This window comes from Pezoporus occidentalis, unplaced genomic scaffold (assembly GCF_034315485.1).
Source record: "Pezoporus occidentalis ecotype Australia unplaced genomic scaffold, CSIRO_AGI_Poc_V1 ctg8, whole genome shotgun sequence".
In the NCBI taxonomy this organism is placed as follows: Eukaryota; Metazoa; Chordata; class Aves; order Psittaciformes; family Psittacidae; genus Pezoporus; species Pezoporus occidentalis.
The window spans coordinates 10040018-10066918 of NW_026916158.1; the positions used below are offsets into that span (position 1 = coordinate 10040018).

At 40.0% G+C, this 26901-nt stretch overlaps 1 protein-coding gene across 9 annotated transcripts in view; it reads left to right on the forward strand.

Moving 5' to 3' along the window:
* NLGN1 (neuroligin 1) overlaps positions 1–26901 on the forward strand; it is a 479997-nt gene that overhangs the window by 113857 nt on the left and 339239 nt on the right. For 4 of the 9 annotated variants that reach the window (XM_062603179.1, XM_062603184.1, XM_062603185.1 and 1 more), the window contains exon 1: positions 17792–18378. The exons of 2 other annotated variants lie outside the window; for them this stretch is intronic. The gene's annotated coding sequence lies outside the window, so the exon portion shown is untranslated. Of the gene's footprint in view, positions 1–17789; positions 18379–26901 lie in introns of those variants that run through there. 3 more of the 9 variants (XM_062603183.1, XM_062603186.1, XM_062603182.1) reach the window with 2 other exon arrangements.

Here is a 26901-nt window from a genome sequence, read left to right on the forward strand (position 1 = left end):
AAAAGAGGTGGAAAGGAATTTATTGTGGCAACTTTTAGGGAGACATTCCATGGAAGGTCCAAAAGCACTCCTGGAAAGGCATACTCTGCTGGTCTCCATGCTCTGGAAGGAAGAAGCGGAGACCTATGTAAGCCCCTCTCCTTCTCCTGAAAAGACCTCTGTTACTAGCAGTGCAGTCATGTATACTTCTCTTGAGTAAAGCAATTATGGGTTTGCATGTGGAGTGCATTAAAAAGAAGGTTTCTTGTATCATGGATTGGAAGGGAAAGGTTGCTGCATGTCATTTATACTGTTAGAGTTTCAGAGCAGCTGCTTGCTACAGCAGAAACACACACTGAGCAGATGGGAACCTCTGCACAGCTCCCCACTGAAACTGAAGTTGAGGAACAGAATTCTGCTTTCAGAAATCTAATCTTGCTTTTCAACAGCCAGCTCAATAGCTGTCATATTTTGATGATAATGAATTTAGATGGCAATTGGTACCTTGGTCAAAAATGAACAAAAATTTTGAGAGGAGCCAGTTCTGATGAATGCTGTGTGAAAGATGGGAAAGGTCTTAGGCTATTAGTGATGACTGATGCTACAGGAGAAGCATATAAATGATGTACTGAAGTAATACTTTAGGGCACACTATGAAGCCCCTCTCGACCTGAGAAATACATCACCAATCAAATTTCTTTTGAAGGCCTTCTCTTTACCCAGCTAAGAGGACTTGATGGGAATCCCTGTCAAGTTTCCGCTTGATATACAGTCCTTAAGTGTTGCTGGATGTTTTAATTTGCAGACATTATCAGACTGGGAGTGGTAATGTTTTGGCTGTTAGTGGAAAGGAAAGGTTGTTACTGATATTGGGCACTTTTTAATTTGGAACATATATTGTTTTGTTTTGGTATATTTTAGAAGAATAGTTCTGAGATATTTAGAGAAGCACAAGACAAGGTCCTGATGAATTTCAACACAGTTATTTCATGATTTAAGACAGCAGGATTGCCTAATGTGCGACCCATTTTACTTTGTTTTCTTGAACAAAAATGAACCATTGAGCAGCACAGCCTGAAGTTTCTGATGGCTCCTGTAGATCATCTCAGCTGTCAATGGCACATCACAGCTTTCAAAGGAAAGTATAAGTCGGTTTTCGCACTTGTTTAACTACTAAAATAAAGTCCTGTGGATGCTGAGTGGAAGCATTTATGTGCCATTTCATGGCTCTATCATCATCCATGCTGCTTTCTTAGGTGGACTTAGGAGTACAAGAAAGGGGACATTTATTTTACCTTGATTTGACTTCCTAGTCTGTCAGGGACAGGTGGACTTTGCCCAACCAACACACTTGTTGCACTCAGTGGAGAATCTTCACTTGGCAAATGCATGTGACCTCAATCCTTGCAAATATTACACAAAGGCACAAAGGGTAACTAAGCTCAGCTTCTGAAGTTGGTATGAAATTCAGGTACTTCGCAGTATTTGTCTGATTCCTGTCACAAGGTATAATAATCATTTTGCATTTGTCTTCCTGTTCACATCATAAGTTTTCCCCTTCTTGATTCATTCTGTGTTTTAGCAGTTAGATCAGTCCTAGCATCATTCTGGCAGGCATGCATTGTCCTTCTCACTGACTTGGATTTGTCTGTTTTATGGTGGGCTACCATATTAGTTCAAATTTTGGATATCCCAAATACCTATGTATTAACATATAGTGTCCAAAGATTGTAAATGCCTTGCTGCTTTTGGTACATTTGAACACATTATTTAGCCGATAGTTTTCACTTCATCTGCCTGTTTCAACCTGTATTAGATTTTACTATTTTAAGGCCACAGGCTTTTATGAAATCAGATGAAGCTTGTGTCTTATTTTTGGTATGTTGCATAATCTGAGGGATTTAGTCTATTTAAGAAATTTATAGAGTGTATAAAACTGTATCTTGTCCACATAATAACATATAGTAGGAAATGAGGTGCAAATTTGGTACACAAGTTCTAAATTATTTACATTTTCCACAAAATAAGGAATGCAGAAAAAAACCTACTTTAAGTTCTTCCTCTGAGTTTACCTCCCTCTGTCTTCATCCCATTTTGCGTGCCTTGAACAATCATATCATTAGAGCAATCAAATATTAAATCTGAATGAGGGTAAGGATTTATATCTTCCATTATAGCTCTGTTAATATTTTTGCTTTCTGTCCTTTTCAGCAAAGTATCATCTTTAAAGAGCTGTGTTGTAGATAGGTTAAGGAATCAGTAAAGACATTAGGGCATATGTCTAGCTATTCTATCCCTACAGAGTTGAGAGAGAGAAGTATGGCTTATGAATCAATGCATATATATATATTTACACACAAATGCTGAGCTTGTCTCAGTAGATGTGTTTCTTTCAGCAGGAGCAATAAGCCTTCAGCTGTCCTCTGGTCTCAGTTTTCTTTAAGTCAAAAAACAGTTTGAGAAACATGTTGATTACAGTAATGATTGGTCAGAATATCTTTAAGCTGATTTTCATGTGGGGTTTATGCCCTAAAGGATTTTATTACAAATATAGTGTCTGTGTATAACAACTAATAGCATAGGAGTGTGTTGCTGCCTGTTTTGCAGCTGCTTAAGCTATGTGGCCTCAAAAATTTCCAGTGTAGGCTGGTAAATTTGAATCAGTAACTTCAGTAAATTCACTCACTGCTAATGGTCCACAATTTCCTAAAGAACTAATAATGAGCTGGTGGGTTTGGGGGAAAAGATGTTGTATTCAGAAGGCTTTGTTTAGAGAAGTCTTTCTTTCTGGCCAAGTCAAATCAAACCTGCTGTGAATAAGCAAGAGGTTCTATGTAGGAAGTCTTTTGCTCTTTTATTTTAAAAATGCTTGCTTTGGGGATGTTTCAAAACACATGTGAGACTGAGAATAATGTATACATGTCGTTTAACATTGGTTTAATTTTTTTTCTTAATTGCATAAGTTATATAACTAGGTTTTCCTCTTATTAACAGCTGTCATTTTTTTTCTTTCACTTATAGTCTGGGTAATATCACATCTGTATAAATCAATATAATAATGACATTATGTAAGTATATTATTATTTAACCATTGCTCTCTAGCGCATAATTATGTCAGTCATATTTTATAGAGAGTTTCTGCAGACTGTTTTAATTATTACAATCTGTTCTGTGCAAAACCGCTGCAAATCACAATTTTCTTGGTATTTCAAGTAGCAGTGGTGTTGTATGGGTAAATAGTAACAGAATCTCCAAATAACATGATCCAAAAGCATTGCAGGAAATAACACATGAAGAATATGTAACCAAAATACTGAATAAATGAATACTCTTTATAGAAGATATTATTGCAAAAACTTTTTCAAGTAATCTAACACAAGAGACAGGCGTGAATTTATGCCTGTAAATGCAAATATATTAATATGCACTGGTGTCTTTTGGAAACCTGTCAGATGCGCATTTTGTGCTGCCTTGAATTATTGTGCATGTATATCAAGTAAGCATCAAATTGTGCTTAAATCAAAGATAAATGATGGCTATTTTAGATGCCATTTTCTGAGAACTGCCCAAAAAGGGGGATGAAATTGAAAGTTGTATGCAATCACGTTTCACCAACATACAATGATCTAAACCTTATAACATATTAATCTTCTTTTGGATGATATCTAGTCAGAATGAGCTCTCTAAATAGTCTTTCTAGCAAGTTTCTTTTATAAATCAGAGACAACTTATGCCAGCATTGATGTGATGAACAACATTTTGTAAATCTCTACTCAGTTTTCACCCACAATTTTTTAGACACTACAAACACACAGGATATGGAGACAAATAATGTTAGCATTGTTTTCCCCATTTCACATCACTATCTTAACCTACCAAGGCATTGTACGCTGAACACTGTGCCCAAGTTAGTTTAACTGCAGCAATAACTTGTGCAGACCTCTACCAGATAAAATCCTCTCCAAATCATGACATCATCTGTTAAGGCAGGAAATATAACCTAGAATATATGTATAAGATTTTTGCTCATTTTCTGTGTCCAGTGTTCCACTTAGTAAGTTTGTTCCTTTAATGCATTAAAGTCTTACAGATTTTATATTTTTTCAAACCTCACCTGGAGTATTGTGTGCAGTTCTGGTGTCCTCAACATAAAAAGCACATGGAACTGTTGGAACAAGTCCAGAGAAGGGCCATGAGGATGATCAGGGGACTGGAGCACCTCCTGTATGAAGATAGGCTGAGAAAGTTGGGGCTGTTGAGCCTGGAGAAGAGAAGGCTGCGTGGAGACCTCATAGCAGCCTTCCAGTATCTGAAGGGGGCCTATAGGGATGCTGGGGAGGGACTCTTCATTAGGGACTGTAGTGACAGGACAAGGGGTAATGGGTTAAAACTTAAACAGGGGAAGTTTAGATTGGATATAAGGGGGAAATTCTTTCCTGTTAGGGTGGTGAGGCACTGGATGGGTTGCCCAGGGAGGTTGTGAATGCTCCATCCCTGGCAGTGTTCAAGACCAGCCTTCTCTTCTCCAGGCTGAACAGCCCCAACTTTCTCAGCCTATCTTCATACAGGAGGTGCTCCAGTCCCCGATCATTCTCGTGGCCCTTCTCTGGACTTGTTCCAACAGTTCCATGTCCTTTTTATGTTGAGGACACCAGAACTGCACACAATACTCCAGGTGAGGTCTCACGACGGCAGAATAAAGGGGCAGGGTCACCTCCTTCAACCTGCTGGTCATGCTCCTTTTAATGCAGCCCAGGATATGGTTGGCTTTCTGGGCTGTGAGCGCACACTGAAGCTGGCTCATGCTCATTTTCTCATCAATCAACACCCCCAAGTCCTTCTCCGCAGGGCTGCTCTGAATCTCTTCTCTGCCCAACCTGTAGCTGTGCCTGGGATTGCTCCGACGCAGGCGTATGACCTAGCACTTGGCATGGTTAAACTTCATGAGGTTGGCATCAGCCCACCTCACAAGCATGTCAGGGTCCCTCTGGATGGCATTCCTTCCCTCCAGCGTATCAACCGAACCACACAGCTTGGTGTCATCGGCAAACTTGCTGAGGATGCACTCAATCCCACTGTCCATGTCACTGACAAAGATGTTAAACAAGACCAGTCCCAACACCGATCCCTGAGGGACACCACTCGTTACTGGTCTCCAGCCAGACACTGAGCCATTGACCACAACTCTTTGTGTGCGGCCATCCAGCCAGTTCTTTATCCACAGAGTGGTCCATCCATCAAATTGATGTCTCTCCAATTTAGAGACAAGGATGTTGTGTGGGACAGTGTTGAACGCTTTATACAAGTCCAGGTAGATGACATCAACTGCTCTACCCCAGTCCATCAGTTCTGTAGCCCCATCATAGAAGGCCACCAAACTGGTCAGGCAGGATTTCCCCTTGGTGAAGCCATGCTGGCTGTCACCAAGCACCTTGTTGATTTTCATGTGCCTTAGCATGCCTTCCAGGAGAATGTGCTCCAAGATTTTGCCAGGCACAGAGGTGAGACTGACTGGTCTGTAATTCCCTGGGTCATCCATTTTCCCCTTCTTGAAAATGGGGGTTATATTTCCCTTTTTCCAGTTGTTGGGAACTTCACCTGACTGCCATGATTTTTCAAATATGATGGCCAGCGGTTTCGCAACTTCATTCACCAGCTCCTTCAGGACCCGCAGATGGATTTCATCAGGGCCCATGGACTTGTGCACATTCAAGTTCTTAAGATGGTCTCGAACCTGATCCTCTCCTACAGTGGGCACAAGGTCTTCATTCTCACAGTCCCTGCATCTGCCTTCCAAGACTTAGGTGGTGCGATCAGAGCCTCTGCCACTGAAGACCGAGGCAAAGAAGTCATTCAGAACCTCAGCCTTCTCCAAATCCTGTGTAGCCAGTTCTCCCGAGAGCTTCCTGAGGGGGCCTATGTTCTCCCTAGTCTGTTTTTTATTTGCTACGTACTTGTAGAATCCCTTCCTGTTATCCTTAATACCCCTAGCCAAGTTTAATTCTAACTGGGCCTTAGCTTTCCTAACCTGGTCCCTAGCTTTCCAGACAACATCCCTGTACTCTTCCCAGGCTGCCTGTCCTTGCTTCCACTTATTATAAGCCTCTTTTTTCAATTGAATTTTCCTCAGGGGCTCCTTATCCATCCAAGGAGGTCTCCTGGCCCTCCTGCTGCACTTCCTTCTAGTTGGGATGCAGCACTCCTGAGCTTGGAGCAAGTGATCCTTGAATATCAACCAACAGTCTTGGGCCCCCCTGCCCTCTAGGGCTATATCCCATGGAATCTTACTAAGCAGGTTCCTGAAGAAGCCAAAGTCTGCTCTTTTGAAGTCCAGGGCAGTGAGCGTGCTCACTCTCCTGAGGATCTCAAGTTCGACCATCTCGTGATCGCTGCATCCAAGGCTGCCCTGGAGCATCACATTTCCAAGGAGCCCTTCCCTGTTGGTGAGCACAAGGTCAAGCATGGCACCTCTCCTTGTCGGCTCCTCTATCACTTGCAGAAGGAAGTTGTCTTCCACACTATCGAGGAACCTCCTGGATTGCTCGTGCGGGGCCATACCGTCGTTCCAACAGATGTCAGTGTGGTTGAAGTCACCCATGAGAACAAGGGCCTGCGAGCGTGAGGCTTTTCCTATCTCTCTGTAGGGTGCTTCATCCACAGGTTCTCCTTGATCAGGCGGTCTGTAACAGATCCCCACAGTAATGTCTCCCATAGCTATATTCCCTTTAACCCTGACCCACAAACTCTCTGTTGACAGCTCACCTGTCCCCAGACAGAGTTCCATACTCTCCAGCCCATCCCTAACATAAAGCGCAACTCCCCCTCACCGCCTGCCGGGCCTGTCTTTTCTAAAAAGCCTGTAACCTTCCATTCCAACACTCCAGTCATAGGAGCCATCCCACCATTCTTGCATTTACAGTATTTATTTAACGGGTTGGCCACCATGTATCAACTGACTGTTTTCAAATTCAGACAACACAACTAAGAATGTGTCCCTCCCAAATGCTTAGAATTTAGTATTTCATTCCCTAAGGTGCTCTAACAGTAGTTACAGAAGGAGCATTGCTAATGAGCAAATCCATATTTGTGTGCATTTGAGTTACACAGAGTTTTTCAAAATAAAGGCATGAAGTACCAGATGCAGAAGTAGGAATATGGACTTTAAATTGTGAGTCTTAACTGTGTAGGGGCTCTGAGAAGATTCCATGAAGATGATGTTCATGTCACATTTTAATCATAGTTATATAAAAGTGAGGAGAGCAATTGATAAAGTGTCAAGGATAGAGATGTCCAGCATGAAACTCTTTGGATGCTTCCTTTACAAGCTACAGAAAGTGTAAAATGTGAAGTATAGAATAGGTCCTGCCTACAACTTCTGGCAGACTAACTAGTTTAGACATAAAGAGAATGTGTTGGGACATCAGCAGTTGAAAAAAAAGAAGACTATGTGGATGGAATGGAGAGGAATTGAGCAGCTGGAATTTAATATATTTCTCTAGGATATGCTAATTATCAAATTATGTTAAGGAATTGGCTTTTTTACTTGGAAGACAATTTGTCTTGGCTAGCCTTTTCAAAGAGAGCATGTTACAAGCATGAAGGAACTGAACCATTAAGAAAGTATAATGTACATGAGTTAGTGTACATATTCCTTAATATGGCACCACCATGTTCCATCTTTATTACTATCTCAGAACTTTTTTTCCCCTCTCCGTGGGCCATAAGAAATATCATCAGAATCCTAATAAAATAGGACTCTAACTGTAGATATTCAACACTGAAATCAATAAGTGATTTAGCTTTGTATCCTGCCACAGTAGCTAAGTTTTCTTCAACAGTACTTTCTTAAAGCTGGTTCCAAATAATTCAGGGTGTTTCTGAGCTGTTCATATAAGGCCTTAGGATGAGTCATAAATACATAATCAGGATGTTTCTAGGGGGGTTGAATCCTGCACACTTCTTCCATCCTGATCAAGCATTTCAGCTTCTCACATCACAGAGCTATTTCATATAGATCTATAATTGCTATTGATTATATACTTTTTTTCTTGTGTTTATCATAAAAGGGCTGATAAGAATGTCTGGTATAGATACAGAGCTGCCAACTTGAAATATTGAAAAGTGGTGGTTGTCAGCAAAAACCTTTAGTTACTTCCCTTAGGATAATTCCACATATCTCACTGACAGGGCATTTCTGTCAATAGTCTAAATACTAACATGCTGCCCTTACTTGTCATACCTCCCTCTGATACTCTGTTATTCCTGAGTGTCTGTACCTTTTGAATACTTGCTCTGTCTCTTCTGTTGTCAGGACTTTATTCCTTTGTTGATCAAAATATTTGGCCTTCAGTTCTATGGAAAAGCTCCAAAAGATTCAACATTTGCAAAACGGAGTGTTTTCAAAGCTGGTTCTTGGCCATTGGTTGTCTTAAAGCCAGCAAACGTCCACACCCAAAACTACTGTACCTCCTGTTATCCAAAGAATGAATGAAACATAACATATCAAGGAAATTGGTTAAAGGCTGTAAAAATAGGTAGACAGTAACCTCATCTTTTTTACCTTACTTTTGAATACTATACAGTACTGTAAACTGGTATATCTTAATCAGTTTTTCTAATTCAAAGATAAAAAATGGAATAATCAATCACAAGTGTGGATCCCTGAAACTGCAATTGAATTGAAAGTTCTTTTTTTTTTTTTGTTATCAAATGTTGCCTCTTCATGCCTTTCAATGTTCCATATTTGCAAAAACTCATGTCATAAAAATGACTATCTTTGGATGTCTGTAGTTGCATGAGTCATTAAATTGTTTATTTTCTCAGTGGGAGTTCATTCAGGACATTGAGGAGCTATTTCCTCCTAATTAGTTCCCTAGAGTCCTCTTATTAAAAAAACACCTTAGGCTTCAAGGAGTCTGTTTGGGGTCATTATTTTCTTGATAAATGTACTCACCAACACTCCAGATTTCCCAGAAGGGTGACTGCAGGGTAGAAGAATGTTGTGTTGCACGTTATATTCCATGATTGGTTCAAATTATACAATTTACCCACTATTTTCAAAAACTAATCCTATATCATCAGTCAGGCACATCCTACTTCCATTGCTGATGCCAGCCAGTCATTTTCCCTCAGAGCATCATTGAACATGAGCTCTCCTCAGCTTGTTTCATACTTTGATGAACTAGGTGGCTGCAGGGACTGTAGTGAGATTTGAGACATTTCATTTGAGTTGTTGCTAGTTGTTTCCACTGCGGATAGCTCTGTAGGAAAGGAATGGGCTACACTGATTTTACTCATACTAGGCAGATTATCGACCTGTAAGATTTACCATCATATTTTACCAAGCCACTCTGAGATGTCATCTTGTCAGATAGGTTTGCTAATGCTGGGTGCTTTACCTTGTCTGGTCTTCAAAACCTACAACCAAACCAAAGATAATGCTGAAAGAGGTTGTCATTTATTTAGCATGTGCTGATGAGACAAGCACTATTATTTTGATCTTTAGAGCAATAAATACTTCCTCAAAAAGAAAAGTATATCCTTCATTTTAGATTCAAATTTTAGCTCCATCTTATGTAAACATGTTCATTTGCACCCATCACAAAACCATTCATGCTGTGTATCTTGTAATTATTACATTGTGCTTATTATTTGATAATTGCTTACACCTACAATTCAGGGTTGTCAAGCACAACTTTGTGCTTTCATTTATTCTGTAAGTGCTGAACTCAGTCTAACAGAGTCTTAGGTTTATAGAAACACTGGGCTTAGGTTCACAGAGCCTAAATCCCATCTATAGCCCAGTGTTTCCTTTTGGCCTTGAGAGACCCCAGGGCAGTTGCATAGACCAGGTGCTGCAAGTAGAATTACAGATGTGAAATGTTGGACAGTAGCAGATGTATTTATATGCTTCTACGGATATAGCCTTTTTCACATCTGTGCCAGCCTCACTGCAAAATATTTACAAAACAAAAGGCTGTTAAGTGCTGTAGAACTGACTGCTCAGCAGCAGTGCCCATCACCCAGGACTGTTTAACCCACAGGTGGTTGTGGAAGAAGGCAAATACCACATTGTGATAATATAACGGGGCCACTGCAACATCCCCTTTGCAAGCAAATGCCTCTTAGCTCCTCTCTAATTTACATCATCTTGAAAAGCCAATATTTCCAGCATTAGGGTAATATTTGCGGTTTATTTCAGTGGAAGTTTGTTTGACTGAAGCCTGAATAAAGGCCTGAAAATATAATAGAAATAAGCTTTTCCTAGGAAATGTACCTTTTTAAACACAGTGATTATGAAAAACTGTTACAGACATGTCTGTTACGTTTGCAATGATAAGATACGTGAGCTTGCAAGCTTTTCTTGCAGTCTGAATTGCATGTGTGCAACACAAGCCCTGCATCACTAAAAACACTGAAATCAGTTGTAAATAAATAAAATGAGAAGCAGAGAAAAACAGATGCCATGCAATTAGTACAGTTTAGTATTGAACTGCACTCATAACATCATATTAGATGCCTTATTATATTTGCCCATCCTGGAAAGAGGCGAGAGAAGCAGCGGTTGGCAGCTCAGGCGTGTGGAAAATGCAGCCACACTGGCTGCACCCTCTACTGGCTGACGGACAGACCACAAATGGGTTTGATTTTTTTCTCAGCTATAAGAATAATATTCTCAGTCTCGAATAATAATATTTGCCAGCAAACATTTTATAGCATCATTATTAAAAGTAATAGGAAATTTGGGTGTCCTATTTGTCTGGAATATGAAAGAAAGTGAAAGGTCTGAGAAATAGAAAACAATGAATTCTTTCCTCTTGCTACAGAAATGATTTGTTGAGAACCACTGTGCTCTCTTTCTATGGCAAGGGAATGAAAAAGTTTGCCACACAGAAAGAGATTAAGCTTCATTGTGCTTATTCTGAATGCTAGAGAGATTGTTCATTAAGTTCTGCAAATGCCACGTGTGGAAAAAAATAGTATTCTGCAACCAAGACCTTCTAGAAATGTGAAAATTAAAATTCATGGTCATGTCTTTCTGGGTGCGGGATTCAGTTTAGCCCCAGATAGGTATTACAAAGTATTTGTATAGATTTAGCTTTCAGATGGTTCTAGCAGATCTTGTATAAAGAGCAACTGAGATTTCAAAGTCCATGTAGAGTGTGTTCTGTAACATGACCATAGTATATAGAGGATAATATATTCTCCTGGGTTACGACATCAATTAAATAATGTGCTTTGAGAATGCTGCAGTTTATTGCCAGAAAGAAATTAACTTTCATTTTTGTTCTTTTTCTCCCCTGTCTGCCTACAAGGGTGTCAGCTAAGGCTTTCTTATGTTGTATTTTTCCTATCATAGCAAACAGAGATATCAGCAAATATTTTGCATAAAAGAGAGGTGCTGTTTGTGTCTCCACTTTTCCAGTGGGACTTGACAGCTAGCTACTTCAGGTCTTGTACTATCATGTGTCTATGTGCAAACAGAGACACAAAGGCACGTGATCTAACATGCACCCATTGCACAGGGAGAATGAAAAATTTAGCTGTTGCTACTCTGCTATTAAATGACTAGAATAATAACAGTTTACAGGACTAATGTTAATGGGCTATAAATAATGGCTTAGTTATGCTATGGTGAGATTTTCAGAAATCACAAGTGGTTTGATCTGCTTTCAGTTTACTTTTTAAAAGTTACTGTATTTTTGAAAGGATTAATGTCCCTCCTCCCTCCTCCCCCTGCAGTTGCCTCAGGTTCCCTCAGTTTAGGACCTCTTTACATGTCTTGTGCTTTGGAAATTCTTGGCCATTTCTGTACTCTCTGCTTTGCCTGTATGTTCTTGCCTGTACATGTCAGTTCTGTGTCATTTGTCATTGTGCAGTGAATCAGATTAGCAGACATCACAAGCTTTAAACCCTACTAAGATAAGCAGGCAAATATATTACTGTTTGTATAATGGTATTTTTATATTGATACTATCTCCTAGATTTCCCATCACTGTTAGGCTGATTTACGCCTGCAGAATACAGGGTCATTTCTTTTATAAAGTGTTTTTCTGTTGGTTCATTATTTTCTAATGCTTATTATAGCAGAATTTCATAAACACATTGTATTGACTCCTCTACAGAAGCAGTTTGTCCTACACGACTCTCTCCTCTTTCAGAGGTTTATCAATGCCCCATAGCTGCACCTGCAAACAACTGTGCCTGCTGGTGCCAAACAGCTGGGGCTGGCAGAGAAGGCAGCGCCTGGGCAGTGCCAGAGCTGGCTGCTCTGCAAAGCCCGGCTCTGCTGGCTGATCCAGCACTGCCTCTTGACTTTCCTCTCTTCCCCTGCTTGGGAATCCCTAACCTCCTTCCTCATCCTTCTCCTTTTTATGGGAAGATGGTCTCTAGCCTTGTGATAGAAAAATAAAAATGGATTAGATAGAGTTAAAACCAGGAAGGATAAAATAGTATGCCATGCAGTCACTGGCAAAGCCAGAACAGGATATGCCCTGGACTCCCAGCTCAGTACCCAAAACCAAGGCTACACCTCTTCCAAACGCAGCTCACAAAATCCAGGTTGGAAAGTGATCTACTGCTTTTTAAGAGTGTTTTCCATTGCCAGGAATTAAATGGGACTGTATGAGTTTTAATTTACAGATCATGTTATTTGGTGCACCTGGAAAGACATTTTAAGCAACATCTTTGGCTCTTTTGGAAAGTGGCCATAACAACAGCCAGGCTAATTATATTGGTCATCAAGTTATCAGTGCAGTTGTAACTGGAGGCAAACAAAGGCCAAGAGGAGCTGGTAGTAAAATCATGATGGATTTCACAATCATCTTATTACTGACTGATTAAAATAAGTATCTAAACCACTTTATCGGCATTGAAAGAGTGTCAAGGTTTCAGCAAGTCCTAATTCACAGGAGTTGAAACTTTCCTTGCTTATGAAAACTGACTGGTGAAAAAGTAAAGACATTCCTCAGTAAATGCATGTGGAAAACAATTTACTGTTTTTATTTGCAAATGCTAATAATCCAGGCTACATGTTATTTTTTCTGATGAAGGTAGGTATTAGGAAACAAAATTCTCAAATGAGGTTCCTCTAACTTCCATTTTATTATATCAGAGATAAAGTTGGCCCATAGCTCTCTGTCATTTGTTTACTTGGTCTAAAAGAATGTAAACTGCATGTAAAACTACTCTAGAGCACCAGCTTCCACAGGGAATGTTCCAGCGTGGTTTAAAATTTAGTGAGTCAGAAGCAACATACAGTATGTACTCTTTCAACTATAGGTTTAAACTAATTTAATTAAAACCCCTTGAAATAGACTGGTTTTCACATAATGTAAACAGCAAACTCTTTGCAGAAACGCTTTTCATAATTAGAATAAATAAATAAAAGTCTAGCCCCATACTTTCCTGTATTTAGTCACTGCAAACCAAGGTACTGTTAGACTGTAACTTCAAAGAACAACTGAAATTTTGGGAACAAACAAAGCTATAAAACTTTTCTGACCTAAAAGTATTCACAGCCACATAAAAAAAATTGATTTTATTATTATTATTAATTAAATTATTATTAATTCAGAGTTCACTGGCAAGCTCAGTGTTGTAATTAGTTATAATCTACTGATTAAATTCCAGTAAGAACACTAGCAATGGCTTTATCAGTATCAATTCTTTAACAGCACCCAAAAGAACCTGCAATTCTGAATCTCACAGTGACCACGGGCAGACTGTGCATACTTGAGCATGTAGCAAACATGGGGCAACATTTAAAGAGGGGCTAATCTGTAGGATCAGGTTTTGAGTGATCCTTGGATCCTGTTTGCTGCTTCTTCCCATTTCCTTGAGTGCTGTGTTTTGGAAACACAGTACTTCAAAGAAAACACCTTTGAGAAGTTTGGGTTGAATGGGTGTTTGAAACCTTCCAGCAGAGCTTTTAATCCAGTAGGATTCCACTTCACAGAATGATTTGCCATCTATCAGACCATTGGTCATGGCTGTTAATTAAATGAAAATGCAAAATAAATCTACAGTGCAGAGATGCAACATACCCAATTAAATATTCCAGTACAATGTGCTAATGATAAAAAGTGAGTGTCACTGAGGGACAACCTGTATGATGTCAGAATACAAATCCTAGCATATGACAAAAGGTATGATTCTCATCACAGGCCAGGAGGAAGAAAAGGACTGGTCCTGTCCCCTGATGCCAGGCGTCGTAGAGGAGGTGGCAGTAGGGACACATGGGGTGTGGATAAAGGCTTGAGGACTTCTGTGGATGAGAGTACAGTTAAAGATGGAACCTTTAGACTATGTGCATCTGATTTTCTTGACTCTTGATATAGGAAAGTCTGACCATTCCTGGGTGAGTTCTTTGCCATACAAGCAAAGTGTCGTATTTTTTCAAAATGCGGTTGTGTTGCTATAAAAGAACAATACTGAAGAAAGAAAGTGATAAGCAAGTAACGATGGGTGTTTTAGGTGACTGAGGAACTGTAAGGCCCCTGTGTCTTTGTGTAGAGCTTTAATGGCTACGCTGTGAAGAGGGATGGCCTCTTTAAGGGACTCTCTTCTTGGCAAGGTTAAACCAAATGAATGGCAATAACTCAGCAGTTACAGCTAACTAAAGCAGCTTACAGACAGGTGTTATAATTTCATTAAAGCTTTGGCAGTCGGGGCAATCTAAAGAATATAAATGGACAGAGGTGAGTAATCTTAAATAAGTTTCATGAAATCAAAGAAAATATTTAATGAAGTTACTTGCTAGAAGCAATTTAATGAGCTATCTTGAGACAACAAATTAATGGATATTTAGAATCTTAGATGTGTAAACAATTCCACCTTTTCTACCTATTAGAAAGGTTAATGTTTTTTCTTGAGAACTACAGTCTGATAAAATCTATACTTGAAAGTAAAACATATTGCTATCCTAAGTTATATCTTTCAATAACTCATGAATCCTGTGTCACGTGAAAAAGCTTTCTTACTGTTAATGTTTCAGGCGCATACTTTAGATACGTCAGATAGGTGTTTTAGCTTGATTGCTAGTTGGTAGCTTTCTTTTAGCATTTGATTGTATGTTTTGCTCTTTAAAGAAGTCAGGTGCTTAGGTGAGGGTTGTCTGAAGGGCTTCATGTTCTTAAAACGGAGAAAATGGAGTGGAGATAAATTTTAGAATGTTGCAGAATGCTGGACTTTTGAGATTTCTGTGGATTTACAGTATATGGAAATTTCTATTTCTGTCCATTATTTTAATAAACACAGATAACATATCCCTGTCAAGACTCAGCTGAATGAAATATTAACTAATGCCATCCTTTAACGCAGTTTTGCATTCCTTAGATTTTAATAAAGGTGTAATTTCTTGACATGCAGCATATTAAAACATATTTAGCAAAGTTCTAATCAACAATGAGCTTTTCTCCCCTTCTTTCAAATGAGTCCAAACACTCTTTATACGTATATGTACGTATACATAAATGTGTGTATAGGCCACTTAAGTCTTTAAAGCAGGGACATACTTGATGTAGACTGAATCATCATTAGAAACTACACTAGTAATACAGTAGTATAAGGCCTTAGGTGGTGTTATTATCAAATTTATTGTTCAGGCACAGCTATTACCATCACTTCCCAGTATAGAGAGACTAGTCTTGTACTTTGTTCTCCCAAAAACCTATATCACTTTCTAGACCTCCACAACTTTCAGGGCTGAAGACAAATCTTGTTTCTCCCCAAAAGCCAGGACTCTTCTTTCCCCATCAATATTTTAGATAAGAGGAGAGCTATTGTGCTACCAAGGTCCCTGGAAGGAAGAAGTAAGGAGAAATGTGGAAGCATCGAGGTGGGGAGTAGAATGAAAGATAGTGGGGAAGTTCTGGAAAGGGACCCCAACACTGGGGGCAGGCCACAGCAAGTGTGATGCTAGGTATGACCTGTTACCACATATCACTGCTGTAAGAGGGGTTTAAAGCAAAACAACGTGCTCAAACAACTATGTGCCATTTCTAGACAACCGAAGATGGGTTAGAAGCGGGTGGAAGCTTCATGGCCAAAGGTGAGATTGTAGCAAATTGGGTGGAAATTATCAGCTTCAGCTCCCCTCCCCCCCCCCTCCCCCCCCAATATGGTAAAGAGATAAATGGGTAGATTTTTTCACATAATCAGTAGGGAATTATATGCTTAAATGATACATGAGGTGTTCACCTAATGGCTTGAGGAATTCCTTCTTGGAGTGAGAAGAAAACTTTCCACAACTTGATTCCAATGTGTCATCAAGTGACAGTAAGGGTGCAGTTATTTTATGTCACCAGTATTTCTTTCTTTTCAGTGAGAAAACAACCCAGAGATAAAATTACTCCAAGGTTTTATGTGGATAAAGAATGGTGGAATAGCTCACCTGGTATTGCCCTCTTTGGTGATAGTTTTTAGGCTGTTGGTTGATCTGTGACTGGTGGCAAGTGATTGATATTGATATGCACATTTTTTTTTCTAGTTTTGAAACCTTTTTTCCCCCCCATAGTGTTCCCTTGAGAGTAATATAACAACATGCATAGGATTACTCTGTCAGCAAAGAGTATGTTCTGCCTTTTCCTCCCACATCTGAGAACCACATGCTTTCAGCGATAGTGAAAGAGTTAAATTTCAGAGTACTGAAGGATGCTGGCCTTTGGAAATTTATCATGGACTACAATAATTATTGATACTTACCAAATGAAAAATGTGCACAGGACGCAATTATTCCAGTACACAGAAATGTCACAGGATAAACTGCTACTGTGTCCTGTCATTCCTGCCATGGACATTTAGATATAGATCCTCAGTGGGATGTAGAGACAGAAATAGCACAGCAAGGCTGGGGCTGGCCTTGGCTCCACTGGGATGTGCTCTCAGGTGAGGGGTGTAAAAGCTTATCAAATTATTGAGCACCTTCAGACCTTGCCTGGGGCTGTATGCTTGGAGACATGAGTGGGTGTGCTCTGCTTGATTAGTGTCAGTATTTTAAAATATTGGATGCTAATGCAACAAAATACAGATTTTTTTTTAACACAATGTGAAGGGAAGTCTCTCTAAAGTAACAGGAGATGTTAATGAGCTCTCTACAAGAGGCTTAACTCGGGATGCTTATAATCTTTCAGTGTCTGTTTGTGGCTGTTTAAAAAATGAACAGACTTTTCAGATTTTGGACTATTTTTCTTTCCCTTCTGATCTGGCCTTCCTTCCTCCCCACATACCCTGAGTTGCCACCTTTAATTCACCACTGTGACCCTAGAAAGCATGAAGGCCTGGATGAGAGAATATTTTTTTTTTATTTTTTTTTTTTCTCAAAAGACAATAGGCAATGAAAAATAATTAAAAGATTTCAAGAAACAGCCAGGGAAAAAAAGTCAGATCTTATGTGCACAGATCTTACGTGCAGATAGTGATGGTCCAAGTAAGTAAGATCATGGTTTACTGCAGAATTATACCCATGAGAAATATCTGAGTCTTGCACACAGGTATAATTTAGCAAGAAGCAACAGCCTGCACGCACGCAGGTGTACACAGCGGTTTTTATCCCACGCTGACACCACTTTATCCCCTCCTATCTACACAAGGGTGCATGTGCTTCATGCGGCTGCATGTAGCCACAGGAGAGGCACCCCGCTTTCCTGCCGTGGCGCCTCCGTGTATGGCTCCACGAGGGTCTCCCGGAGGTAGGGGCAGTGCGGTTCGAGAGCGGGGCTGAGAGCAGCGCCGAGGCGGTGCGGAGCGGGGCCGCGAGAGGGGCTGGGGCGGTGCGGAGAGGGGTCGGGGCTACCCGCGCCATTCGCCGCGCCGCCGCTGGGGGTATCTTTGTACCATTTTTCATCCAGCAGCAATTTGGAGTGGAAACGTGTAATAGGGGGAAAAGCAGGGTTCTCGGCGGTTTTAGCGAGCCGCGCATCCAGGAGCCAAAAAAGATTAACACAGACACGCACGCACACACACACACACACCCTCCGTACATACACACACGCACCCCTCGGGGCACCGTTGCGATCACCCGCCGGACATCAAGCGAAAGGGACTCGTCTGGAGGGCAATTTTGGCTCGGGGGAGATCTATTGGATTAGTGGGATTATCTGCTTGCAGACGGAGAGAAGTAGCGTTTGATCATTTCTATTGCTTGCCTGATGGTCGGATTTAAATGGAGGTGGCTCGGCACGGATAAGGCTGAATTCCGGATGGGGATTTCCAGCCCACCCCTCCCCTCGCCCCGATCCGAGGAAAGGGGAGAAAATTACCTAAAAATCGATATAATTCGGAAGTGTCCGAGGCACGATTGAGAAACCTCCAGCCCACAGCAGCTGGGCGAGAGCCGGAGGAGGCGAATCCACTGAATTACAGTTTCAGCTGCGACTGCAGAAAAGCGGCCGCGAACTGGTAAATACTTTGATGCTCTCGGCTTGAGGGGCGAGCCCGGGTCGGGCTGGGCTGGAGGGGCGGCTGCGCCAGGCTCGGCACCCCCGGCTCCAGGCAGGGCGGCTGCGGGGCCGAGCCGGGGGCTTTGTCGGTTTACGAGCCGTGTGTGCGTGTGCAGGGAGATGGCATTTAGCTGCTGCAGCGGGGCTGGGGTGCAGGGCTGCGGTGGCGAGCGGTGCCCCGGGGGAGCTGTGCGGAGGCAGGAGCCGCGGCGGGGCGGGGGGGTGTTTGCAGGGAGATTTACACACGCACCCCCCCGCACCCCGCTCCCCGCCCGCACCGGCCCAGCCCGCACCTGCCGCAGGCGCGGCCCGCCCGCCAGCTCCTGCCCCCGCCGCCGCCCGAGAGAGCGAACTTTTCCTGCGGCCCTCCCCCCGCCCCGGGAAGCGTCGCCTCGGCCCGGGTCCCGCTGCCGAGCCCCCGCGCAGCGCCGGTCCCCTCCCCGGCTGCCGGGCCTGACGGGGATCGATTTATTTATTAATATATGTTTTTTCTCCAGAGATGTTCTCCCTGGGTGCTAACTACCGGGCTTTCTCCCTCCCCCCCCCGCTTCCTTCCTTTCCCCGTTCCTCTTCCTGACGATCGCACTAGAGCCTCAGCTCTACTCGCTGAAGGAAAATCAATTTTCAACAGGTTTAATTAAAATTAATCAGCCAAATTACTTAATATTAATTGGCTTATAATTAAAGCCAGAAAGTTACCTTGGAATCAGGAGAAAGGATATAATCTCGAATCATTTTAAGGATGCATATGGTTTCCGAGCAATTACATTAAAATAATTGTTTAAATAAAACAAAACAGAGCTTGATTAAAGTGGTGTGTTTTGGCTGCTGTAGGTGACACAATCTGGACGAGCTGTTTTCTTCTGTAAATTTGCTGACCTTTTTAAAGGAACATCATTTTAGTTTGACACTGGTTTTGATTTCTGGAAGGCCAGTTTGTTTTAGCTCTAACAACTATGGTATTAAAAATCCACTAGTATAAAATTGCAATATATCCCATAGAGGCTATAAATATCAGAGTGAATGTTTTTAGCATGTTTGGATGTTCTGTGAATTTGAAATGAAGTAGATTTTTTTTTTTTTTTTTTTTTTTCCCAGCATAAGTGTAAGAAATTGTTTAGGAAATAATTTCTCTGGTACTGCCATCCACTGTGGCAGTATTTGCATTTATTAGGAGCCTTAGTGGGACCAGACCATGCTGATAAATTCACAGAGATAATTTGTATCTGAAACCATGTTTTTGTGACGATGCTTAAAATAACTTCCTCGTGCTCCCTTAAGACCCAGGTTGTTTTTTCAGGTTGCTTGGTTTTTACAGTAACAGCATTTTTAATGCATTGACAGACTACTGTTACTGGTGAAAGAGCAACACTGTGCTCTGGGACCTTTTTTCCTGCTTTTTTTACTGGGCTGGCTTAATTGAAGCAAGGGGTACTTACGAAATCGCATATAGTTTATTACAGGCACCTGACAAGTGAAAGACCCATGCATGATACAAATGGACATTTAAAAATAAAGCCCATTATTCAGCGCCCTGATTTTCAAAGATACTGATTCCCATTGACTGCACTGAGACTTGTGCGAGCTCAACAGCTGTAACACGCAGCCCACTTTCGCATCTTTGAAATTAGATTTGCAGATTCAGAGCCAAAAGCTAAGTAGCCATGTTTGGAAATACTGGTTGGGCAGGTTTTTATATCTTCTTTCTTTTTCTCTTTTCCTCCCATTTTATTTCTGGTGCAGGATGCAGGGATAAAGACGAGTGCTTTTTAGTTACTTTTGATAGATGACACTGGTTTTCTTTGACTAAAGCTACAGACTGCAGCAATGTTCCAAAGGCAGTTTTGCAGTGAATGGTTAGGGGGTCCTTATATACATATTAAGAGACCCTGTTTATTCTGTATATTTCATGTGAATCATATGCAGACCACAGGAAGAAAAATGAGGCTGAGGATAATCATACTAAGTGTGCTGGGAAGCAGGATTTGGCTGCACACCTCTGTTTTGTGATTAATGAAAGCCATCAGAGAGTGTTCAGGCTGCTTAAAGCAGTAAGTTGTAGAAGCAAGGAGAAGAGCTGTCGTCCTGATACCACTTTGGTTATTTTACCCCTTTTCTGTGGCAGGGTAAGAAGATAACACCATAGCTGTTGATACTTAACAAAGTGGGTTTGCTCTGCATTATTTGGCTGGAGGTGGAGCAGTCTGCTTCGGAGGGTTATTTAAAGACTGGGACAGAGCTGTAGGCAGATAAATTGATTTGCAAGTGAATGGAGGCTATGAACATGGTAATGGTGGTAGTTTTATTTTTTTATCAGTTTGCATATTTAATATCCACTGGCATACACAGAAGCATAAACCACTCTAATTGTTCAAATGGTGTCTGGGGAAAAAAGAAGAAAGCAGAGGCTTAAATAGGGTCTCAGTTCATAATGGATTGGCTTGCCTTTCTTTATTAAAAGCAAATATACATTCCTTTCTAATAGAGATGTGAAGCTGTATTACAGATCCTTGGCTAGCTTTGAATTATTTGTTTGATGTCATATTTATTATGTTTTTTTAATCACATGAAAAAGAAACTAGTTAAAAATTAAATAGTGAAAAAGAAGGGCAAAAAAAAAGAGACATTCTTTGAAAGCAAGTAATGAAAAGGCAACATTTTGCCAGAGAATCAGTAGAAACCCTTGTGGGTTTCTTTTAATAAAGGATGGGCAGTAGTCAGTCTGATCCAGTAAACAATATAATTATTTCTGATTAGTCCCAGATATCTGTGTATGGTTAAGTGTAACAACTAATGATAAAAAAATAGATCCTGACCAATGAATAAAAGCTGTTATAAAAAGCATGTTTCCATTACTGTAGCCCTGCTTCTGAGCTCTGCATTATGAGGGAATGTGTGTATTCAGAAGGGGATGCCTGCCTGCTACCTGGGCGTTGCAGAAGAGTTTGTGTAGGAGGGAGGGAGGAACTTAGAGGATACAAAAAAAAAAAAAAAAAGAAAAGAAGCTGATAGGAAACTTCATCATGTATCACATGTTGAAAGCACTTGCTGTAGTTTTAATGATAAATGATGACATTACGTTCCCCCGAATGACTACTGAATGATCACAATTACAAGGGGAAATCATGTTGACTTCCTGGGGACTCAGCTTCACGTTTCCATCTGCCTCTGAAGACCCTACATGTTTTCCAGCAGACTTTGTTTTCATAACTCTTAATTGCTCATTAATGATGTTCTGTGTATTATCCAGGGATAAAAAGTGACTAGTTGGATACTTAGTACTATGTTCAAGTTTTTCTGTGCACCCACTCTACCATGCCACTTTTCACTAAAAAGGTGGTGTAAAGGGCCACCATCTGCCTGAATCAATGTGCCACGGTGTCTACTGTAGATACCCTTATGGTGGTAATCAAGCCATGTAAAGGTCTGGGCTGCATACGTCAGGGTAAAATGATTTTTCCACTGCTGTGGGCAAATAAAAGATGAGGCCATTAAAAGAAAAGCAATTGGAGTTCTCTTTTCCCCATTTGCTGAATTTTTCTGTTCTCATATTTTCTGCATAATCAGTTGTAGAGCCGCCTTTGGGTAGTCTGTTACTTTCCAGTGATGCTTGGCTAGGTCTTTTGTGCCATATTAAGGGGGAATGTAGTGCTTGGAAATTAGCAATGTGGCTGTAAAATCATAAAATTGATCAAGGGTGCTTTACAAATATTGTGTTTCAAGTGACTTGTATTCCTTTAACCAAGCAGAGAACTTAAATGGCAATTTAAAAAATACGTTTTCTGAATCTCCTCAATCAAATCCTGCATAGAGATGCTATTAGTCCACTCGTTGAACTGTTTGTGGGAATTTAATGAAGGGAATACATTTATGTTGTACTTTTTGTTTTTATTTAATTCTATCTTGTCTGAAGCTTTTAAGTTCAATGCCTGAACTTAAAATTATTCTTCAACTTCTGCCTTCCAAACCCCATCCCCCAGTTTCCAAAAAAAGTACTTGAAAGCCGTAAAGTGTTATGTAGACACATAGAGTTAGAAATACTCATGAGGAGAAAATGACAGATTATTTAGGAGAAACCTTACTACATAGAGATACTGAATATTTTGACATCTTTAAGCCTGTGTAATATAGGCATTGTGGGATGGAGCTTTTGTTTCTTCAGCTGGTTTCACAAAGATGTCTTATTTCTGTGGAGGCTTGTGCCCTGAAATAGTCGAAATGGGAGCCCTGCTGCTGGTTAGGACACATTTCTCTCACTGGAGGCATGGTCAGCATGACCAGGACATGACCACAGGGAGATCTGAGACCAGTTGCTGTAGCTTAAATGAGTGTCTTACTCACAGATAGTGATAGAAAATGAAAACAGGACAAGGAGCTGAATAACAGGAGCTACGCATGAAGTCGGATGGAAAGAGTAAATCTTTGTAGACATTTAATGGTGTTATATTCTAAAGTTTAGGGAAATTTTATTTGAATTTTTTTTTCACAACAGTAAATATAGTCTGTGCTATATCCTATTTCTGTTTCATGTGAGAGAAAAATTCCGCGTCTATGGCAAAACACTTTACTGCTACCATTACTGCAGACTTTATAGATCAGAGATGTGTCAGCATGTTAGCTTTAGCTGTAATGCTTTTTTTCTGTGTGAAACCTTATGGACCTTGCAGCCACTTTCTCATACTGACACTCATAAAATGTTCAAGTTCTCATATTTATTATTTAATTTGCTTCTTATATAAAGCAACAGAGCTTTTTGATGCATGAATATGAAGCCAAAAATGACAGGCAGGCATGAATGGGACTAATGACTTTTAATAATGCACATATTGGAAACTGCTAAAGGAAGTTTAATTAAGAAAAACAAGTTAAGCATGAAATTCATTTTGGAACAAATGCAAGTAAAGTCACAGATACACAGAATACTACATCACAGGAAGGGGGACTCTCAAGTTGATAGATTCCTATAATGCCAATACTGTGCTTGAAATGTAGTGTGCACTCTACAATTCCGGAAAGCATGGGAACACTACTGAAGAGCACTTCTGAAGCTGAGTTAAGAGATTTGGGTTTGTGATTGATGGATTATATTTATACCTCTGTGGATTTTATGATGCGTTGGAATTTGATCTCAATTAGCCTGGAATTTTGACCAGAATCTGTTCAGGTAAAGCATTTGCTCTTTTTTGTGCCACAAGGAAGTTTGTTGAGTGGATTGTTTTGTTTTGTTTGTTTTTTTAATTCATCTTATTGAAGAGCTAGTTATTGATCTAACTCTACAACAAGGATTTTGTATTATTTGGAACTGTTATTCTATGGTATGCAGATAGAAAAATGATGCATAGACAAATCTGAGTTCCTTCAAACATTTCGCTTTCAGAGTTCTCTCTCAAGGAATTGTAATAACTGTTTTTATAGCTTTTTTAATCTTCCAATTTTTTTATCTTAAATGCCTCAAAAATAGGAAAATAGAAAAGTGGTATCTTTCTTATGAATCTGATATGAAAGCTTGCCTTAGGTGATGGACTAGCACTACAGATAGTATTATTGTTGATATTATAATTGTATTAAAGGTAGCAAACAAAATCCAGTTTACTTTTCTCATGTGCTTAACCCCGGTGAACCAAGGGTCAGCCACAAACATATCAGGTAATAAACTTTATTACTAATTCTGTAGACACAATAAAAAAACACTTAGTTTTAGGGGCCTCTAGGGTAGGTTCTAGTACACTCTTTTAGAGTGATCAGATGAGAAGCATGGTTTACAAAGTGTTAATCAAAGCAAGTTAAATCCACTTGGCCTTATGATATACAACATACAGATTTCTATACTGAAGATCTCAGATGAGAAACATCTGGGATATTTTTTATCTGGTATGACTTCTGATTAGCGTGAGTTCAGTTGAATTTCTATAGTAGGTCAAAAAATCTTCATGTCCTCAAGCACACTACTGCCATCAACAGAATAGCCATTTGATCATTTAGCTGTATAGTTAGGAGGACTCAAAAGTGAGTATAATGCGCGGTCCGTTTAAGAGTTAACTGTAAGCTGCTAAAAGGAATAAAGGTTCACTTCAGTGCCCATTATATTCCAAGCCAGTGCATCTGTCATTTTTAATTTAAATCTGTATTACTTAGCTGTCTAAAACTTTACACATAAGCGACAGAGTTACCCATTCTTTCTGTTATGGGTAAAATCACCATTTCGTTACCTACTTACTGTGCAAAATGTCAGAAAGCTGTAGTCCACATTAAAAAATTGCAGCCAACTTCTGGTAATATAAACAATTACTTCAGCTAAGAAATAGGATTATTTTAAGAAAATGATTTATTGATGTGAGTAAATGGAAGATAATAAAACTTAAGTGACCCTTTTCTCATAGGTTTGTCTATTTAAAAATAATAGAAAATTATGATCAGAAGTCTTCCTATTTTGACAGACTAAGTTGCAGAAATTATTTAAAGGATCTTTTGATTATGAAAATACTAATTAATAATAAGTTAGCATTAGTGAATATTTCCACTAATGGGGAAGAACAAAAATATAGTGAAGCTGAAAAATACATGACATTTTAAATGAGTCTTACAACATCTACTTAGTTTAATTCAGCTTTTCACTAATGCGTGCTACACTGTGTTGAATACTGTAGTAAATATTTTTACTAATTTGGTTGTAAGGTTTTATGTACAAAACATCGTATTCAATAGAGGTGAAAGAATGGTACTGAGGAATCAGTCTCTCTGATCTCAGAGTGATTCATCTACACGTTTTGTAGCACCTGGAAATCCTTATCCACTGGGTTATGTGCAGCCCTGTGTAGCATAACACTTGTAATCTTACACCAGTGTGGGGTGGGATTGTGACCCACCAGAATAATGGCATATTCACACCTTTGCTGGCGATCTCAGCAAACGTTGTGCATCTCAGTAGGGTTTAATTTGTTTTCAGGCTGCTTTCTGGAGCTTCCAGACTTGGAGTTGCTTTCAGGAGGAGATGCTGGCATGTAGGAGCTAGCCAAACCCCCACAGAACCATACCCTTCTTAGGTGTATGTATTCAGGACTGCAGCCTCCTCTATTATAATTTCATACACCTGTTATTTTTTTAATGTATGTAGTTAATTTTTTTTTTAACTAAGTACATGTAAATCCCTTCCCTTCACCAAGTATTTATGGAAATACTCTTTAAAAGTCTTTACTACTACATAGGGAAAAAATATGCTGTGTTTGACACAATGCTTCCTTTTGCTAACTTGGGAATGCTAACTTGAAATGTGAATGAAGAGATGGGAAATTCTGTGATGCATCTGAAGGATTTATCTGACCATGTCTACAATTGGTGTGTCACACCAATGTAGTGTTCACCCTGGGTCAGAGTCTTTCCTTTAATGGCTTCTATTCCACTGGCCACATTCCTGTTTGTCATTGTAGCATATTTCAGAACATGGATTTCTCTTCAGAGACATGAAACAACTTTGGGCTCTTAGTTCTAAGTAGAGACTGTTGTAAGTAAAAATGGGTGCAAATGTCATTGGTTCTGCAAATAGCATTTGTGTTTTGAAATGAAGCAGCATTGTGTGCAGTTCAAAACTCTTACAGTTGCTTTCTATGAATATTTGTGCAATTGGGATTTACTAGCAAAACTGAGGTGGAAAGGAATTTTTAAGCATGAATATCAAATTACTGGGTACATCTTCAGCTAAAAAGAAAACAGCCGGTGGTATGGAGATACCATAAGAATGCCTTTACATGTGCTGAAGCTGGCATATGGCTGTAAGCCGTGGGTGCCACCAAAGGTTTTTATTAGTCCATTGGAACTATTGACAGGTGGTGCAGTTCAAGCCATCCCTTAAAATTTGATGCTCTTTGCATGAGTAACAAAGAGAAGTTTAGCTGTTGCAGTTTGCAGCAGATGTAGACTGTTGTGGGATACCCTGTGTCATTGGAAATGCAAAGATACACTGAATTTACCTTGGATTGCTTGCTCCTCAGCATACTAAATGCCTCTCTGAAGTATTTCAAAATCTGAGCTATAAAGTAATTTAAATTCAGAAAGGAAGACAATAAAATAATAGATGATAGAAAAAAAACCCTTTATATTGTGTAGACTGTTCCAATGACCATGAAAGACTTTATCAAATACTTTTTACACTAGAATTCATTTGTGTTAGCACAGGGACCAGTTGTGATCTTCACATCTAGACGACAGTAAAATCTGAAGATTTTTCTCCTCCTCCTGAGATCCACAAGAAGCTTACCCCAAATTGATTGTCAGTACTCCTTATTCTGCTGCTCATCTCCCTCATCATTCCTGTTCTCATTTATTACTTCTCTTTCTACTGATTCCTGTTCAGTCAAGTCCAGATACCAAGGGATAGTCCTATGTAGATAACTTGGTGGAGGACTAAAAAAATTTTGTCCGACATTGACCCTCAACAATTAAGACATCCCCCCAGGCTCATTTCCTTCTTGGCTTTCCATCTAAT